The following is a 21,932-nucleotide window of genomic DNA, read 5'->3' as shown; positions in this document are numbered from 1 at the left end:
ATACATATACCATTTACTGGTGCTGTTTATCTACCTTGCTAGTTATACCCTCAAAGAACTCAAATAACTTTGTCAAACAAGATGTCCCTTTAGTAAGAGATAGTAGGAACTGCTGGTGCTCTAGAATCTGAGATGACAAGGTGTAGAGCTGGATGAACACAACAGGTCAAGCAGCATCAGGGGAGCAGGAAAGCTTTCCTTCTCCTCTGATGCTCCTGGCATGCTGTGTTCTTCCAGCCCTAAAGCTTGTTGACCCTTCAGTAAATTTATGTCTACTGGGCTTTTCTAAATGCAATGTTAGGATTTATTCAATAATGAACATTTTCCAAACCACTGACTTGTAGTTAGCAAGATTCACTCCTAAACACATCAAGGAGTAATTTTGAAGTGTTTTGTTAAATTAATTTTAAAATATTGCCCACTTGCTGTGGCTCGGGGTATATCTTTTTGTACAATGTACACAAAGTTGTGCAGAGATCTGTGAATAAAATACTTCTCAAAACACCCTGCACTATTTTGATCCTCCGGCCATGCTCAAAGTACAAACTCTATCCCAAGTCATTCTAGATGATACATATCTATATAAATTAATATGAGTTAGAACCATACCCCAATGCAAAACATCAAAATGGGCTTCTTCACACTTTTAGTCAGGATTGCAGATCTAGGTGAGGAAATTTATTCAGTTCTTTGCCTGTACTTTTCTGAAAAATGTGCAACTGTATAACAAATATAAATTCTGGAAATGCTCACTGGTTCATGCTGTTTCTATGAGAAAGAATTAGAACTGATATCTCAGGTCTGTGACCTTCCAATCCAACATGAAAATGGTACAGCCAAAACATGCACAGAGCTAGAGAAAGGGGTGGAACTTGAAGGAGAAAAAAGCAACAGTGTGGATCTGTGAAAAGCTGAATGCCTGGAGTTTTCTTACTGAAAATAGGGATGATAGAGCAAGGCAAAAGGAAACAATAGTTTCATTAGCAAAGAAATAAATTATGTTTTGAATGGAATCATAAGTGACAACATAAAAAATCATCATTAGCATACGATGAGTGATAAATGGATTCAGACACTGATAACTTAAATTTTTGATATCAATGTTTGGACAGCTTTTCAATAGATGCTATTTCTCTCTCAGTATCTACAGTATCTCCCTTTGGATTTTTGTTTCGACTATCTGGTGGACTGAGCCAACGTGTAGAGACTCACAGCCAGAGAAAGGCCAGGCAAACAATCAGAGCACAATGCTCTTAAGGGCCTTAAGAGAGACACTGGTGGACAAAAGGCCACAATCCATCTGTCTGTCTTTCCAGGCATGAAATGGAAGATCACAAAGCTACACGGACCAATCAACAACAGCAGAGAAAAATGACTTATCAAAATACCACGTGAGAAAATAAAAAAACAGTGTTGCTGCAGAAAATGTTTTAATATCTTTGTCTTATCTCTCATATCCTACCATGGAACATACCTTTCATGTCAAATGTAATTACAACAATAAAGCTGCAATTACACAGGGGCCAATATTAACCCAAGGAAAAGAGGATAAGATAGATATCAGAATAAAAGGTTGAGCTCCTCTTTTGTAAAACGAAAATATTGCACACTGTAGTGATTGAAATTAAGCCAGCCAGGTTGACCTCATAGAATATGAGTTCCCTGACTGGGGCTGTTAATTTGGTCCAAACCAGGAGCCCTGGCTTGCGGAGATAAACAGTAGTGTCAGAGGCTCTGTTCACTCTGAGAGCTGACTCTGATGAAGTTGATCAGTATCATGGGCTCTCCACATGTAAATAAAAGCTGACTTGCTGAAGGGATGCTAGCCTGTGTGGAGTTATTGCACACACATTGGTTAGGATTTTGATGCCTGTTTCGCTACCCTAGTAAACTACATAAGAATCCTAAGTCTGTGCTGACATGGAAATGTGCTTATGCTGAAATTTTGTCACAGAAGCCGTACTTAATTAGTCAGAAGCCATGTTTGCTGTCCAGTTATCAGCAGCAGACATGGAAAAGAGGTGTAAGTGAACCAAAAGTGGACCTGGCTTCAAGGATGAATGCAGATATTGCTGAGGACATTGTACTTCACAAAGTGAAGACATTACCTGAGAAAGTGGCATAAGGCAATGAGCAGGAGCATTTCTATACCAGGGCTAAACATTGGAACATTCCCTTCCTTGACCTTTGACCTGAAGAACCAAGACTGAGGAAGAGAGCATGGCTGGAAGTGGCATACAATATCAGGAGCAGAGCAGTGCTGAGGAAGAATTGGACACAGTGCTGGAAACACTCCAAAAACCTCATGAGGTTTGGCAAATTGAATGTTGACAGAAATACTCTTGGTCAACATTTAAAAGAACGTCAAAGGGAGGAGTATTCAGAGGAGGCATATGAGTTTCCTCACAATGGCAGAGTTTTCATGGTGCCATGGTCACACATGATCTTAGGCTGCAAATGAGCATTGTTGGTTAGGAGGCTGGAGTTGCAGTCTGTAATGCCTAATGTGATAGAAGGACAGAAAATGGAGAGGGCGAGATTCCTTACGCCAACTTCATCATTGTCCAACTCGCTACTCAGAATGGAGAGGAACGCTCATGAGAATGAAAGTACACACCTATAATGTAGGCCAGTGGCAAGGAAAAGATATTTAATGCGGCTGAGTGTCCAGACACAAGGAAAACTTAGATGAAGGAAAGCATTTTGTCATTTTCACGTTTAAGGAATTGAGACAACTGCTCCCTCTGCAATAAACTGCGATTTCAGCATATGTCCAACCATTGTGTTTTTTTTCAGCAGTGTGGTAACCAGTGCCTGTACTGATCTCTTTTCACTGACATCTCTTATGTCTCCTGCAGAGTCAGCTGCTGATGGTCAGGAGTTACATGTGGGCTTAGAGGATGATCACATCTCAGAACCTACAGGATCACATCATTATCAAAGCAGCCTCTGCCAATGTAGGCTTACCAAGCCCGAGTGTGTTATCAAATAAGCTAGCACAGGGTGAAATGCACATTGCTTTGGAACTAAAGGATGCTGCGGATTGAGTCTGATGTGGCTTATCGTTGTTGGAGGACAGGCTCAGCGCTCCTGTAGAGAGCACAGGTGCTGAGATGAGGGCTTCTCAAAGCTGGAGTCCCTATTTGAAGAACCTTCAATCAGTATTTTTCCCACATTTTGGAGTTACCTGTTGTACTGTGGAGTTATGTCGTGAGAGTGGAAGACTCTATGCACCGACTGTGCTTCATGATGTTTCAGTGCTTTGAATGAATGAGCTAGACCTGAAGAGAATGGTGACATCACTCAGAATGGATGTAACAACAACACAAGAGGACTTATGCTTGCCCCTTCAGAATAGACCAATCAGTGTGACTAATGATATAAATGTGCAGCAGACGTCCTTGCTTCCAGCAATCAAGGCCTGTGGGCATTGGAGATAGTGATGATGAGGTTATTGCTCAAGGGGCTCATCAATATCATCTAACTTCATGGTTACTCTGATGGCAGAAGGAACCAATTTTGGAAATCTGAGGCTTTAAGGAATTTGGGAGTTCCACTTCAGGATTCTCTTCAGGTTAACATGCAAGTTCAGTTGGCAATTATGAATGAAACATTTTTACAAAGTACAAAAGTCTGAAATTAGTACTAAAATAAGAATTCCTCGTTAAATGATAGAGCTGAAATGATCTATAAAAAAAACAGAGTAGAACATTTTGGATCCAGGTCTGATCAGTTCTAACATTAACAGTAACTTCTGCATAGCACACACTGAGACAGTCTCCTAAACAGAGGGGTGAAGTAAAATAGTCATGAAGTCAAAGGAACAATAAAGAAGGGTGGCCATAAAAACAATATAAACTTACATGTTAACTATCTTTACTTTCTACAGATGCTGATAGACTCACCAAATGCTACCACAGTTAAAAACAAAATACTGTAGATGTTGGAAATCAGAAACAATCTCAGAAAATGCTGAAGAAAGTTCTGGTGAAGAGTCATATTGGACTCGAAGCACAAACTCTGTATCTCTCTCCACAGATGCTGCTCGAGTTTGTGCAGCATCCCGTGTTTGTTTCATGTCAGCACAACTTTCTGGTTTTACTTTGTATCTTATTGAGTTTTTTTGTCTCCATCGTAACTTGGTAGCTTGATGCTACGAACAGTAATAGTCATATTTCTGTTGTCAGCAAAGTGAAGGCACTCTGTCAGTATTCTGTCCTCCAAACTTCCATTAATTCCCCTTTCTTTAATACTCACAGGATGTGGGCATCACTAGCTAGGCCAGCATTTATTGCCCATCCATAATTCCCCAGCGGGTAGTTAAGAGTCAACCACATTGTTATGGGTCTGGAGTCACATGTAGATTAGGTCAGGTAAGGATGACAGATTTCCTTCATTAAAGGTTATTAGTGAAGCCAATGAAATGTTCCTGACAACTGACATCAATTTCATGGATGTCATCAGAACCTTAATTCCAGTTCTTTTATTCTATTCAAATTCCTATATCTGCCATGGTGGGATTTGAACCCAGGTCGCCAGATCATTTGCTGAGTTTCTGGATTAATAGTTTAGAGATAATACTGATGTCCATTGCCTCCCCAATAGTAGCTCTAAGGCATTGTAGCTCACTGCCTGCTATTTCATTGTCTTCTGAAAAATGTTATGGTGTTGAACTCAATCCATGGAATGAAAATTCTAATCTGCTCTGCAAGCTAGCTGTCAACAAGGTTATAAATGACCTTAAGTGGCTATTTAATAAGTTCTGAGGGTTTGCCTCATCCAGCCTCATGTCTTTGCATTCTGAAATCTCATTGTGATGGTCGTGGATTAAGAAAACAGCATACCAATCCCACAGGGTGCCTTTCAGAGACCATTTGCCTCGAAATCCAACCTCTCCAATGACCTAAAATCTTATTCATTGTTTATTAACTAGAGAAATGCTCCCTAAAGAACATGGATGGATTGTGTCTCTTGCTAAGTGCCTTCTCTCCTTTTGCAAGCTTGTTAAGACCACTCGGTCTCCCTGTCACATTGAAGTCTGAGGGCGTTGGATCTAGACCACTCACGGGAGCAGGCCATCACACTTATAACTGTTTCAGTCAGAGAAAAGCCCATTCCCTACATGCAACACCACTTCTTGTCAACATCAAGAACCTTAAATAACAATTGAACACTCACAGTTGCTTCCACAGATTCAGATAGTCCCTGAAAAAAAATCAATCAGCAACTGACCTGAAAGCATTTGATCATGTTTTTAAATAGCCTCACTGACAGGGTCTTTGTCCTGCTGCTAAACACATGTTTAACCAAATGTGTTTAACAGAGGGAGCTAGCAGGAGTGGCAAGGTCAAAAATGGCAGGTGTCAAGTTGTCATTACATGCTGACTGAGGTCAAACCAAGATACCTCTACCACACGCCATCTATGTCTGTGCTGAGGCTTTCACTAAAACAGTAAACAATGAGGATCCTGATGGAATTGTAACATCGAACACAGATACCAGTTAGGGAGAAACGATATTCATAATATCAAAAGTATGTGTTGTACAGTATCAGGGTCGATGTAAACACATACATTGAACAATAAATGCCATTATAAAACTTTAAAATATTCAACTTACATTGTAATATTCATGGATTATTAGAAAGCAATGTACAATTGCCAGGTTGCAGTAAAACACTAATGAATGTTTCAAAATCTTGAAACACAGTTTCCTCTTTATAGATTCCTTCTTTTTCTTAACATATCACAACCGAACACTTGATACAGAAATCAGCTCCATGTTTACAGTTCAAATCAGATTTGGAAAATTTAGACTAAAACTTATTTATAATGTAATAACATAAAAGGCATTAATAAATCCCTTATTTTTACTCATAGACCTAATTTCACAATTTTGTTCCTCACTTGGTGTCCTGTCAATTTACTCAATCTAACATTCCATATCCAGCACTTCAACCCCTTCCTGCCTCTGACCTAAACAGGTTCTACTCTTTGAATCAGAAATAGTAGGAACTGCAGATGCTGGAGGATCTGAGATAACAAGGTGTAGAGCTGGATGAACACAGCAGGCCAAGCAGCATCACAGGAGCAAGAAGGCTGATATTTCAGGCCTACACCCTTTCTGAAAAAGGGTCTAGGCCCGAAACGTCAACCTTCCTGCTCCTCTGATGCTGCTTGGCCTGCGGTGTTCATCCAGCTCTACACCTTGTTATCTCTACTCTTTGCATTCCTGTTTGGGTTCAGAAGTTGGCTCCCCACTCTCATAAACAAGCTGCAGCCAACTCTGTCCACTCATCCACTTGCACAAACCCTGACCCTCAAACGTAGCTAGTCCTCAATATATAGGTGAGCAGTATGACCATACTCTGCAGCAGGAAAGGCCCTACTTCACCACATTATTCATGGTTAATGTATTGTAGAACGTCAATGGCATTTCTTCCTGAAGGCCAACTGAATAGGCCCAGACAAACTCAAAGCTTCATAGATTCCCTTTCCTAATACTTCTTCATGTAGTCACAATGATATTAGCCCTTGACTGTTTCCATCCTGGTGGAAATTGTCTCAATCTGTCACTTTGATGACTGTTTAACTGCAATACTGAGCTCCAGAAGAATTATGAACCATAGTATTTTAGGATCATACTGAAAAATTATTTTCCTTATCTGCTTAATTTTATAATCCCCAACTGAATAAGTAAATCTAAATGTAGAAAGGAATTTGGATAACTGCACAGAGTGTAATTGGCATGAAACAATTCACATAAAATTGTATGGGTGCTAAATAACATAAACTTTTCAGCCAAGTTTGTTTCATGAAACCTGTGCATTTTTTAAAGAAGTGATAATGGGAACTGCAGATGCTGGAGAATCCAAGATAATAAAATGTGAGGCTGGATGAACACAGCAGGCCAAGCAGCATCTCAGGAGCACAAAAGCTGACGTTTCGGGCCTAGACCCTTCATCAGAGAGATAGGTTACATTGTAATAGTTGTAACTCCCTTTTATTGTCAGTTCAACATTGACTCCCATCTTGAGCCTATATTTCACCAGCAGTTTTAGGTTTCCTGACAATCATTTTATTTAATCACAGCCGTCTGACTTACCTTGTCCCCAGTTACCATGTGAAGAGGACAATCAGTGTTACTTCATGAGGAAAATGAACAAATTCTAACTTTAAACGATAATTGTAAATTATGACTGATCATTGATTGTTTCAATTATTAGAACATTAAGTTCACAAATGATTTCAAAACAAGAGTTCACACAATTAGCAAATCAAACCGAAAGTAATTGCCTTGCACGAAGAGTAACACAAATGTCACCAAAAGATTAAACAGGTTCAAATAAATTAGTCAGACCTACATCCACAGCATACCAGTGTATGACATTCTAATTCACACTGCCATCAATTCAAAATATGAACCATTAGCTCACTACCCTATGGTAAACCAAACTCCACATACCTAAGGAGTATTTATATGTAAGGCAGACATGATTAATGTGAAATTATTGGTAATTAACTTGCTCTTTCAGCATTAACGCGTAAATGCAGATTTTATCACAAGTACATTAGCAAGAGGGATGCCAGAGCTTACTGAAAAATGGGATCATTTCCTGAACAATAATAACACACATTTGATGTGTCTTAATAGGCCATTGACAAATATAGTATATCACTCTTGAAACAAGGGCATACAAATCTTCATGAATCAATTGTGGCAAGCTCCTTGCATGCTGTGATAGAGGTCATAAAATACTGCAGCATTGCAACACTTAGCAAAACAAGTTAATGCCTCAAACACATAGACTAACTTAAATGAATTTTCCTAGCTTCCATTCCCAGCATAATTCTGTGAGAACTGTACTTTTTAAAAATTCATTTATGGAACATGGGCATCGCTGGGTGGCCAGCATTTATTGCCCATCTCTAGTGTGTCTACTAACAGTAGGTGGACTGCGGGGGTGCAAGAAAGTAGCTCAACATCACCTTCTCAAGGGCAACTAGGGACAGGCAATAAATTTTGGCCACCTTCTGCTAGAGCTACATCCACATTGCCCTTGGGAAGGGAATTCCAGGAGTTTTCAGGTAAAGGAGCGACGATATATTTCCTCGTTAAGATGGTGAGTGGCTTGCAGGGGTACTTGTAGATGGCGGTGTTCCCATGTGTTTGCTGCTCTTATCATTCCAAATGGAAGTGCTCATGGGTTTGGAAAGTGAATCTAAGGATCCTTGGTGAACTTCATTGAGGTCAATGTACCTAAAAGGATAACTCTGACCTACTCTCCCCGCAAAATGGTGTCTGGGAGGAGAAGTTTATTGTAAAAGGGGTATCAACAATTAGATTTGCTGATTCTTCAATCTGTGCTCTTCTTGAGCAGTCTGCAAGCTGAGACCAGGATTAAGACTCTGACTATTACTAGATTTAAAAAGGCAATTGCCAAACTTATCCTTGGAATCATTTTCATTGTGTATTTCCTCTCCTTTTTCTCCTAAAGAACTATTCCCATAATTGGGAGATAATAGCTTTTCTGAAGAGGGGTTGAGACCCAAAACGTCAGCCTTCCTGCTCCTCTGATGCTGCTTGGCCTGCTGTGTTCCTCCAGCTCTACATCTTGTATTCCCATAATTCCCTTTTTATTCTCAAACTATTCAACATGGTGACAGATTGTGGTAACAGCTGTGGTTTTTCACTGGAAAATACAAGTGACAATAAATCATTCAAACTCAACGAATGAAAAATGAGGATGTATTAATTCTCTCTGTTTTAAACTTCTTTGTTCAATGGTTATAAATTGAACCAAATAGCACATCACTGAACTTGATTTATATCACTCCCAAGTGCAACTCTATAGAGTAACCAGAAAACCCACTAAGTCTAAACAAGTGGTGCATTCCACTAAAATTTCTTTCATAACTCCTGAATTGTCATTTAAGAAGCTACCTGATGCTTCTCATTCTCTCTTATATTCCACTGTACGCTATTATTTAAAATATTTATTTCAAAATAACATTAATTTTGTGTAGATTTAAGGTGGCGTTATGAAAGATCAGTGCTGCACATATTCCTCCTGTAGCATGGTTAAAGTATTAGAATATATGCCAGAAAAAAAACGTGAGCAAACTGGACACTGTTCTGGTCAGATTGTACCTCGAATGCTTTCTTTAATTTTGATTAACCGCGGCTTGGTGATACTACCTACAACTGGGTTTTTATGCCTTTATGTTTCATTTCGGAGACCTGAACATAAAATCCAAACAATCTCTAATATACCAGTATAGGCCTGAGGGGGTGGAACATTAAACTAAAGCCCCCACGTTGTCTTCTTCAGTGGATGGAAAATAGAAAATGACAATAATTTGCAGAAGAAAAGGAGAATTCGCCTTTGTATCTTAGTCAGTGCATTCCCTGAAGCAAAATCGGTGAAATAGATGAACTGGTCATGATCACATTTCTATTTCTTAGAATTTGATCTGTGCGTGCTAGTAGTTGTTTTTGACTATATGGTGATAATAACTATCTACACATATATTTAACTGACTTTAGCACAGTCGGGCCTCCAAATGATATGGAAAGTGCTGTGTAAATTTAACTTCTTTACTTAATCACTGCACAATTATATACACTGATCCCTGGAAACTGTCTGAAACTCTTATCTCTGATCTAAATTTCTCAGATTTCTCTGTATGTTAAAGTGCTGCAATCTCTCACCATTTATATGGTATGATTCCATTTTCTTCTTTCTGTCAAATGGACAACATCACATTGTCCTATTTTAAACTTGATTTGTCCACGCAACAATCTATTTCTCCCTGTAGCCTCATTTCTTCCTTGCTACTTGCTCCCCTGCCCATATTTACATCGTCAGCAAATTTAATAATCTGAATTGAGTTCTTTCCCCCACATCATTCAAATAAATTGCAAAATGTTGAGGTGCCGACATTGATCCCTATGGCACACCATCCATTACACCTTTCAATCACCTTTGGGTCGAGAACCTTTCCAAACACCCTTCAGAAATTTAAATACGGTACATTCACTGATTTATATTAAGACCCTGGAATGGAGTACATTGGGGACACCGGTCTTGTCAGCTCACAGCTCCAGTAGCTTGCTTCAGAGAACTTCTCTAGTCATTGTCGTTTTTTTTGAGTTTCTCCCTACCTTCCATTTCCTGATTTACAGTAATTTCTGGGATGTTATTTGTATCATTACAGTGAAGACTGGAGCAAAATCCTTGTTCAATTCATTTTGATTTTCTTATTTTTCATGATTAATTTCCCATTCCATAATCTCTTTTGTTGGCAAAAAACTATCAAGGACTATTTTAGAATTTGCAATGGGCCTGATATGAATGACTATTTTGCAGCAGAAAGTTCCTCTACCTAATACTCTGTGCATAAAACTGTTTCTTAACTTCAACCTACAAAAGTCTGGGTTTTAATTTTTAGGTTATAGCGGGGAGTCTATAGGGCTTATCCAGCGAAACATACTTTTCTCTATCTCTTCACCTTGATCTGTGATTTTTTTTAGCGAATCATGCTTTTACCTTTATTAATCTGAGGAATTCAACACTAGCTTATATAATCTCTCCTTGAAGTTTAAACCGTACAGTTCAAGTATCATGCTGGTAAATCTTAATCACATTTCTCCAAACACCAATATTCTACTCCACAAGTGGAATGCCCAGAGCTTGTCATAAACTTTCATGTGTAGTCCAACCAGGCCTTTGTAATGCATACCTTACCAATTAGATTCTCTGTCCATTACTCTACCCTCGTCTCTGTTTCCTGTCACTCAGCTTATTTTCAATAATTTGTTTTCAATTCTGTGAGTTTCAGCTTTAAGTATTTGCTCTGAAGAAGGACATCTAAAAGCCCTCATAAACAATATCATTAGATGTTCCTCTGTCCTCTATTTCAGCCAGCTCATAACATAAAATCCAATCGGTTTATTCAAGTATTTAATCAGTCTATCCCTTGGATTGGATTCGAGTAACATATTGACAGCAGATGTTAAACAAACAACACTATATTTCCCTTCTTTCTCTCTTTCCCCATCTAAAATAGTGCAATTTTCCAATCGAATGGAACAACCTGTAAATCAAAAAGACTTTGGAAGATCATTGTTAGGTCATCTGCAATCTCTCAACAATTTCCTTCAAAATCCTGTTTGGAAGTGGAAACTGTCTAGACATGGGAATCACACTCCTTTGAGCAATTGCTTCCTTCATTGCCGTTATTTTGCTGAAGTTAATTTGTGATTTCCTGACCTTGATTAAATAATAGTCATTTAACAATAATACTCTTGATGCTGGAAAGTGAAAACCAAAGCAAAAATGCTGGAAACAGTCAGCAGATCTGGCAGCATCTGGGGAAAGAGAAACATTAGTAAGATTTCAGATCTGTAACCTTTCATTTGAGACAGCAAAGAAAATACAACTGCACAAGTGACCATTCAGCAAGTCATAGGCCTGCTAGAGATGAAATTCAGATCCCTTGATGAATCTGTAAAGCGATTCATAATGGGTACAGACCTGGTAAGTATACTTGCTCTTACAGACAGGAACTCATTTCAATAAAGTTTTGCGGTAGTCTTCCCAATAACATGCCAAATTGGCTTTGTGGTTGGCAAGTCGGAGTGAGAATTTACACCAGGACACTGCAGATAAGGAACCAACAATGCAAAGGCCCACAGTTAATGGGAGTTTAGGAGCTGAGAGACACTGATTTCTGTCACGGGAAAGGACAGTTCTGCCACTATCAGCAGGAGTAGGAGTGTGAATTCTCGAGATCAGTATTATACACCAGTGCAACCAACACTATTCCTTATGAAGATCGAAGGATTTGATTTGACCCTTAGACAAACAATAATTTTTTTCTGATCTTTATTTGATTTGATTTGAATTATTATTGTCACATGTACCTTAAATACAGTGAACAGTTTTGTTTTGCATGTGGTACAGGCAGATAATTATATACAGAGATGATAGAACAGAGTGAGAAATACAAATTTACAACTGCAAAGAAGGTGCGCGAAAAGCAAGATCAATATTAGATTCAAAATTTGAGAGGTCCATTTAGAAGTCTAATAACAGTGGTAGAGAAGCTGTTCTTGAACCTTTTGGAGCCTATTTAAGCTTATATATATTCTGCCTGACAGAAGAAGTTGAAAGAGATTACAAGCTGGATGGGAGGGGTCTTTGATGGTGTCGGCTGCCTTTCCGAAGCATCTAGAAGCGTAGATAGAGCCCATGGATGGAAGGTTGGCTTGCTTGATGGACCGGGCTGTGTTCACAACTTCCTGTAGTTTCCACTGGCCCTGAGCAGAGCCATTGCAGTAGCAAACTGTGAAGCGTCCAGACAGAATGCTTCCTATGGGGAATTTATTGAAGTTGGTGAGAAACCTTATGGACATGCCAAATTTCTTTCAATTTAAGACTTAATGACTCATCTTCTTGCTATGGATCCAGCTCCTCATAATTTGACTGGGGGCCAACCCTGCTCTTATGCTTAGAATTCAGTTTGAAATGTTAAGTTGGTTTATGCTTTGGACCAGATCTACATGCTTACAGAAAGGCCCAAATTTCTTTCTGCTGGGAACCAACTCACTGCTTCAAAAGAGCAGCATTAGAACCGCATAAGCTACCAAGATGCAGGCTCTGATGAATTACTGACTGCCTTTGGATTTACTACATGCCTGTTCCGTTTTCATGAGCCAAAAGAATTTAAAATCAAGGCCTCAGTAGTTTAGTTTAGGAAGCAGATTCCATGATAAACTGCTTGATCTATCGAATTGAATTAAAACAGGTAAAACCGAAACAAATGCATTTTAAAATTGTTATTGTGCAGAGAATGATTAACAGCTTTGTCACCAGAGGCAACATTCCCCATTGATCTACAATCATATGTGATTAACAATGAACAAAAGACTGCACTCAATTTCACTATAACCAGATGGTGTTACAGCTAAACCAAGGCCTTATTCTCTAAAGTAGCATTTTTTTTCAAATACACAACTATCCAAATTAAGTTTACATGCAGATGATTCAGATATTATTTTTCTCAATTGTAGAACCCTCATATGTACAATATCCATGAATCTTATTTGCAATCCATCTGAAACAACATCTCATTTGTTTAAGAATGCAAATGATAAATTATTAAAAGCATGTAGATTTTTGTGTGGGTAATAATGATATCTAAAAAATGAACGCTGCAGAAAGGTGAAAAATAATCTCTGAAATTCCCCTATATTTCAACAGTAATAGTAAGTTGTACAATGTTTTAGCAGGGAAATATAATTCACACATTTATCCTTGTGTCTAAAGTTCACATTAGACTTGTTTTCTCAGCTAAGCACTGTTGATCACTGCAGTTCCATTCCAAATGATCACTTTTCATAAGTTATCTTACAGCCCACAGCATAAAGACTCAATTAGAACGCTCTGTTATTTTAATAAAGTCTACAAAAGGAGAATAAACAGCTACTTAAGCTGAAATCCACCAGAGTGCATTACCTCCAATACGTAAAGCTTCTTCTTACCAAGTCACTTTCTATTTTACTGGCAGATTTGGTTAAACAGTCTTCCAGGAACAATTCCCACAGGGGTTAGCGTGCTGATTACATTCTGTCCCTTATCGAATATTCCAACAAGTACACATTCAAAGGTAAGCTTGAATTAGCCTGTTTGGTTCACACAGAGTGAGCAATCAGTCTGTGTTGTTGACAAAACATGTCATCTTTCCTTTTCAACAAGTTAAAGAAATAGCTTTAGACTTCTCAAGCATTTCTTTTTATTCATTGTGTAGGGTATAGCTAGACTGGCATTCATTTCCCATCTGAGAGGACAATTGAGAGTTGATCACCATGCTGGAGTCACATGGAGGCCAGGCCAAGTAAGGACAACAGTTTGGAGACAATAGGGCCATAGATGCTGGAAGCCAGAGTCTATAGGTGTAAGAGAGATATTTGTCCTGCTGTGTTCATCCAGCTCCACACTTTGTTATCTCTGTAGGTGTGAGGCTGGAAAAGCACAGCAGGTCAGACAGCATCTGAGGAGCAGGAAAGTCAATGTTTTCAGCTGAAACCCTTCGTCAGGACTTTCCTGACAGAAATTTCCTACCCTAGAGAATGAAATGGCCTTTTTCTGACAATTGTTTGAATTTTTTAAAAAATCTGGAATTAAAATTCCACCTCTGCCTGTCTGCCATGACAGGATTCAAACCCAGGTTCCCAGGACATGAGGTGGGTCTCCAGGTTAGTAATCTAGCATACCAGCCATTGTGTCCCTTCATAAAGATAGACGTATTAGAAGAGTAGATATGTTCAATATTTTGCATTGGCTCCCCTGAAAGTCTTGAGAATCAAGGTTTTTTTTGTATCTGCCGAAAGCCTATGCCTTGTATATTGGCTCTGAAAATCATTACTGACCATTGCCCATCTGCCCCAAATCCAACTTGGTAGGGCCCTCTGGATGAGGAGTGATCCAGCTCCCTGATTGATCTCTGTAGCTTCCAGAATGATCCACCATGAGTCCTGGACTGACTGCGCTGGATCTGTAGGATTGTCTGTGATTACTGTATGGAATCCCAGATCTTAATTGCCCAAAGCAGTCAACCGACCTTTTCTGAACACTGCCCTGGAATCAAATGATGCCCTTGACTGACCCCCAGGCTGACAACAGTCTGCTCAGCTTGACTCGGGATGACCACACCTTAGACTTTGAGACATGACCATTTGATTTGAGTACATGCTATGCACTTGTTGGCATTAGCTGTAGATGTAAGACTGGTGTAGCATTGTGCTGGAAAACAATATGTCTGCTCCTTGACTGATCCCTACTGGTAACCATGACAAGCTGCCAGGCTTTGTGACTGAGTTAGACGACAAAGAAGAGAAGGAAGACGATGAGATTTATGTTCTGAATGACGTGACAAGCTACCAAAAGGCAAGATAAGACATGGAAGACATGCTGCGAACCAGTAAATGCATTGTGAATGTGTGCAAAGAGAACAAGTAAGGATCCAGGAGATGCCCCCCTACCCCCCACCCCCCAACCCCGCTGCTCTAGCCATGAGAAATTGGTGCTGTCCCTATGTACCAGGAGGCCTGGCAACAGCATTACAGTACACGGTTCCAGCATTCTCCAAAGTGTAGGATTGAATTGGAATACTGTATGCGAAGTGAGTTGGAGGTGTGCTGCGGATATGCACTGTAGTTTATGTGTTGGGTGTGTATGTCCCTACCAACCCCTGAAAATGGGAGTACAGGTGGGTGCTGCTCTTGGAAAATAACCCGAGATGTTGTAAGGTGCTGGCCAAATGAAACCTGGAGGAGTAAATGCAGAGCTGGAACAGCCGGATACTTGCTCTGATTTCCTGGTGGGAATTGTTGTTATCGAATTTTTCTGTGGTTTATGGGTGAATACAGAAATTCATGTTCATGAGGGGAGATTGGGTACTAACCACATGTAAATAGGTCTCTCACCACTCACAGGCAAGACTCTTATATCCCCATTCAAAACCCAATCCCAGAGTTGTTTTTTTTTGGTGGATATCAAGAATGTCACCTTCTAATATGTCAGTATCTTCCCAATTGACTCACCATTGCCCAGATTGTTTAGACTCTCGGAAAATTCAAAGCACTGTCTAAACTGGCAACTTGGGCCAACACCATGTTAGATGATTCTCCCTACACTTTGGATTGGGTGTTTTTGGCAGTGTGTTGTTTGGAACACTGCAGATGGGGTTGGTGTGAAGAGTTGCTCGTGCGTGGGATTGGGCACGCATGTTAGCGTTGAAACAGACAATGAGGCTGGTTCCTTGCCACACTTAGATGAGTTGTCCAGCTAAGTTAATTTAAATTGAGAAAAGTAATGATGACACATTCTAAAACTGCCCAGTTGTCAGTTTTTTGTCAGGCAATTTCAACAGAATACATCTATGTTTGGAAATCCACAGCTAATGAGAAAACTAGCAATCAAAAGATTCCATCTTATTTATGCACACGGTTAGCATTATCTAGCAATACCGTAGCAACAGCAACAAATAAATTTGTCAGTCAGTACACTGACAGCAGTCTTAAAATGTGAAGTTAATCCTTCATGTTTGAAGAGCTCAGTTGTAAACTATGAATCAAAATTTATAAAAGTAATACTTAGAATAGAATATTTACAGTATGGAAACAGGCCACTCAGCCCATTAAGTCCACCCCTCCCTCTGAAGAGCAATACACCTCCCTCCCCTATCTGTGCATTTCCCATGGCTAACCCACCTAACCTGCACACTAGGGCAATTTAGCATGGCTGATCCATCTAGCCTACACATCTTTGGACTGTGGGTCAAAGCCAGAGCACCCGGAAGAAACCCCTGCAAACACGGGGAGAACAGACAAACTCCACAAAGATAACCCCCTGACGGTGGAATCAAACTCAGGTCCCTGGCGCTGTGAGGCAGCAGTGCTAACCACAGAGCCATCATGCCTTAGCTATTCAATTACATTGGCTAGATAAAACAAACAAAATGTCTTTGAGAGGTTAAGTAAGCATCATTTAGTGCTTTTGAAATTTATTAAATTAATTGTTTTACTTTCCATTTTCCTGGATGAGTGCCAATACATGTCATTTAATTACCCACAATGAGTCATTTAGCAAAGTGAAACGATCAACAAGCTGGACTATCAGCTACAAATGCAGTAGCTATATCAGAAAATTATGTTTGCTAACAATTTCAACCCGTTCATATTAAAAGATGTTTGCATTTAAAAGAGTTACTCACAACATGTTCTGTTGTGACTGAACCAAGACAAGGGATGCTTGTTTAGATAGATATATCTATATAGATACCGCTGGACAGTATGCTTGGCCATATTTCCATACATTTTATTTTCACTTCCTATCTGCCAAATCTGCACAGAGGAAAAACAAAAGAAGATGCTTTTATTTTGTATCGCGGCAATTCCATTAGGGTCTTTGCAAAAGAAATAGGCATATTTGTTTTGCTGTATGTAGTGTAAATGTGAAACTGTCCATTATAGGATACATTTGTTCTGTGTACTTTCATCTCTATAGTATAGTTTTGTTTTGCTTCCAGAGCAAAATGGCCTTTGATTACTGAAAACTAAACTAGGAGGAGGTGGACTACAAAATTATAGCCTTGACTTTTTAAAAATAACATAAGAAAGCATTAAGCGAATTATGAGATTTGAGGCTTCTGCAGAGGCCAGGCTGTAACTAACTTGACATGCAACATTATGTTAAATGATTGCTAAGCAGACACAATGTTTGAAGATGCTTCAAGCAGCATTTGTTTTCTTCTACAATCCAAGGAGTAGAAGCTGCAAGTGTATTCCCAAGTAAGCCTGAACTGAATAGTCTCCTGACTCACTGGGGCTAATACTGCCAAGCAGTAATGCAGACATACACCCATTGAGATAATGCTATGTCATGCTTTGATCTTTACAAAGAGGATTCCAGCCAAGGTGGAAGTATGGAGTGTTCAAGTTATAAAGGCATTGTTGTCCTCTCCGTTTCGATTCAGCCTGTTCCCTCTCTCCCCACCTTCTCTCACTTTTGATGGTTTGTATTGCGTTAAAGGCATGTGAATATTGAACTGGCTCCAAAGCTGGTGGCAGTCAAAAGAGAAAAATTGAAAGAAAAGAATTCACATTGATTTTCCTGGAGAAAATCATTCAGTTGTGTGCAGTAGCATTTTGGAGTCATAGATTCCTACAGCACAGAAACAGACCCCTCAGTCCAACTAGTTCCCGCTGACCACATTTCCAAAGTAAACAAGTTCCGCTTGTCTGGCCCACATCCTTCCATGTCCTTCTAAACTTTTCCTATTCATGTCCTTATCCAAATGTTTTTTAAATGTTGTAACTGTACCTGCATCCACCCGACGGTCTGGCCTTTTCATTCCACATACAAACAACTCTCTGTATAAAAATGTTGCCCCTCATGTCATTTTTAAAATTTTCTCCTCTAACCTTTAAAAATATGACCGCTAGTTTTGAACCCCAACACCTTAGGGAAAAAGACCTTTGATATTCTTCTTATCTGTGCCCCTCCTGATTTATAAGCCTCAAAAAAGCCACCCTTCAATCTCCTACCCTCCGACAAAAAATGCCTGAACCTTTCCAGGTTAATTTTGTAACTCAAAGCCTTCATTCCTGGCAACATCCTGGTAAATATTTTCTGAACCCTCTCCAATTTCATAATATCTTTCTTATAACAGGGCGACCAGAACTGGACACATGGTACTCCAGAATAGGAGAACGAAAGAACTGCAGATACTGGAGTCAGAGTCAATACAGCGTGGAACTGGAGGAACACAGCAGGTCAGAAAGTATCAGAGGAATAGGAAAGTCCATGTTTCGGGTTTAGACCTGATGAAGGGTGTAAACCTGAAATGTCAACTTTCCTGCTCCTCTGATGCTGCCTGACCTGCTGTGTTCCTCTAGTTCCACACTGTACTCCAGAAGAGGCCTTACCAACATCCTGTAGAACCTCAACATGACGTCCAACTCCTATATTCAAATGTCTGAGCAATGAAGGCAAGCTTGCAAAACACTTTCTTAATCACCCTGTCTACCTATGCTGAAAAAATGGCATTGTTATACACCGTGTACATAGTTCTGTTGGTGAAAAAGGAAGAGCAGCATTTTTATCGCATCCTGCATTAATTTGGGATGTATCACTGTAGTTTACGACCAAAGAAGCTCTTTTACAGTGCAGTCCCTGTTATAATGTAGGAACGCAGCAGCTAATTTGCATTCAGGGTGTGGAAGGCTGTGCTGCTCTCAGTTCAGGACCATACTTGAGGCAGTCTGCAGCTTCTTGCACTTCAGTTGATTGATGGAGCTTAGCCAGCAGTCAGTCTGGGTGCAGGGATGGCTTTGTGCAAAACACTAGCCGTACTCAGGCCAATTCATATCCAAGGTTTAGTCTGCAGGCTTTTGGAACAGAGGACAATCACTCAGTTAGGATGCCTTGAATGTGGAAAAGTGGGAGTTGAAAGTTAAGGATCAAGGAACATTAGGTGCAGAAGGCTTCAGCTGGGGACATTTGTGCTTCAGCAGGGGCAGTAGGATGTCATTTTAGGGGGGATTCAAGGGTAAATTTGGGACCTCAATTGTCACAATGTGGGGGTCTGCAAAGAGGGGTGAATGCAGGGTCTTTGGGTAAGAGAGATTGAAAAAGTGCAGAAAGACGAGGGGAGTCTGGTAGATGATAAGAAGAGATTGATTCTTGAAAAAACGGTCATGCCAAAGTAAGATTTGAAGGGTAAAATAAAACAAAGAACTGCAGATGCTGGAGATCTGAGAAAAAAAACTTAATCTGAAATTGCTATAAAAAGTCAATAGGTCTGACAGCATCTGCGAAGTGAAAACAGTTAATGTTTTCAGTCCAGTGACCCTGCTTCAAAGCTGGCCATTGGTCTCTTCTTCTTCAACTCCTGTGATCTCTAATCTTACTCACCCTCTCACCTTTTCCCAACCTACCTCCATTTGCTTCTCCACACCTTTTCTCTACAATATAAAATCTTTCACTTTTCCAGCTCTCTCTTCAGTTCCAAAGAAATGTCTTATTGGACTTGAAACAGTCATTTCATTTTGCTTCCCACAGTTGCTGCTCAACTTGTTGATCTTCTTCAGCGCCGACTGTTTTGATTTCAGATGTACAGCATCTGCAGTATTTTTCTTCTGTAAGATGGCTATATCTTCTGCTCCAATTTAATGAGGTCCTCTAGCATCACTGCCTGATATTCCCCTGCCTTCTATCTTTGTAACTTGACCATGTCACTTGTGGCCTTGTACAGAAGCATGTCTTCTTCCTGGGACTGAGCAGGTGACTGGTCTTCTGGAACCTTTTAAGCAACGGAAACATGGTTCACATATTCCTCAGCCAACCGTAGACAAATGTGAGCGATGTAGCTACCACATGGTGCCCCAGAATCTAATCTGGCTTCTTATTCTCAGTGAGGTGACTGTCTCTGCAATGATTGAGGTGAATACCACATCATTATACCCAATGTTAGTGTTTGGCAAACACTGCTCCCATTTCATTTTGTCTCTTTGTTGGCAGGTAGTACCCGTGGAAGAGACCCATGAAGCAACATTGGCAACGGCACCTGACTCTGTTGAAAAAAGTTTTGACTGCCTTAATTAGGAAGAGGATCTCTTCTTTCCCAGACAGCCTGGAGCAAAACGTCTTGTGAATCTTGGTGATATCTTGTGATAGCTCCATGATAGCTCTAGCAGGGTGGAAGCAACCAAGATAGACTCATCTGTTGCAGTAAATGAAGGGAAGCACAGTTGAATTATTAATGCAGTGAAGGAATCAATTTCCCAGAATTACAGTGAACAAAAGCAGCTTGGCCACCAGCCACATGTGATTCACCTTTTGACTTGGGATTCTGGGTGTTTGCATGCGAAATAAGTTGACACTCATGCCATACATTAACTCGGAATTGGAAACACTTGGCACTCCAGTTGCTTATAAGCCAAATGCCTTGTGTGTCATGGAAATCATGCTTTGCTAATCGTTACATCAGTGGAGCAGTGAATTCAAAGTGAATGTAAATTTTGGGCAAGTAAATGGCAGGGTTCTTGTCAATAAAAAGGTGAACTGCAGCCCTACGGCAAAATTATTTATATATAAGAGCCAGATATCCATACAGGCAGAAATTCTTGTAACATGCTATGACTTGTGTTGGCATTTATGTTATTTTGATCATAATTGAATCAGTTATATAACAAAACATTCAGGACATCAATTCCACAACTGTAATTTAGTTACATACAGGAAATCAGAGGAAACTTTGAGGTGCGAAACCATCCTTTTAGTATTGGCTAGTTACTTTCCACAAGTTATAGGAAGGATATTTTTAAACTAGAAGGGCTCAGAAGAGATTTAACACAATGTTGTTGGGTATGGAAGGCTTAAGTTATAAAGAAAGGTTGGATAGGCTGAGGCTTTTTACATTGAAGTATAGGAGGTTGAGGAGTGAACTTGTAGAAGTTTATAAAATAATGAGAGGTATTGAGAGAATTAATGGTAGTTGGTTTTTTTCCCCACAGTTAGGGTTTTCAAGACTGGGGGGCATATTTGCAAGGTGAGAGGAGGAAGGTTTATAAAAAACACACTTGGCATTTTTTTTATACAGAGCGTTGTTCATGTGTGGAGTGAACTTGCTAAAGAAGTGATGGATACAGGTACAATTGCAACGTGTAAAAGACATTTGGATAAGCACGTGAATAGGAAACATTTGGAGAGCTATGAGCCAGGAACAGGCAGGTGGTACGACTTTAATTTGGGGTTATGTTCAGTATGGACTGGTTGGATCGAAGGGCCTGTTTCAATGCTATATGACTCTACATGACACTATAAGATCAAGTGTTGAAGTTATAATCACCAAGCATATCATTTTGTGTGGGGCCCAATATCGTTTTAATTTGTTACGATGTGACTTGACACGTCCAGGCCTTTACAGAAGAATAAGAGGCAGGTATAAGATGAGTTTTTCTTTAAGTGAAAACACTATCCAAAAATGGTTGCCATCTTCACTCACACCCTGTAGATTCAAATTGTACCTCTTAAATTTGGTGTAAACTGCTTTACCTCACACAGACACACTGAAAATCTAAACTTTGATTGTGTTTGTGTGAATGCATTTAATATATTTGTGTGATGTTGTGTTTTATATAAGAAAATTCATAACACACCAATTGTATTCATACAGCAGGTAGAGTCATTACTTGAAAGCATGTTAAACAGTCATAAAGTAAAATGCAAGCAATAATTCATTAATATGAATTTATTCTGACATAAGGATGTTATATATAAGGTATAGATCATCATGGAATATGTAAAAATGTGACAAATTGACTCAAGATAGCCTGTTACGGCTGATCTCTGCGGATTTGGATTT

This window comes from Stegostoma tigrinum, chromosome 6, assembly GCF_030684315.1.
Source record: "Stegostoma tigrinum isolate sSteTig4 chromosome 6, sSteTig4.hap1, whole genome shotgun sequence".
NCBI lineage: Eukaryota > Metazoa > Chordata > Chondrichthyes > Orectolobiformes > Stegostomatidae > Stegostoma > Stegostoma tigrinum.
The sequence above is the reverse complement of the archived record's forward strand: the minus strand, read 5'-3'. Positions refer to the sequence as shown.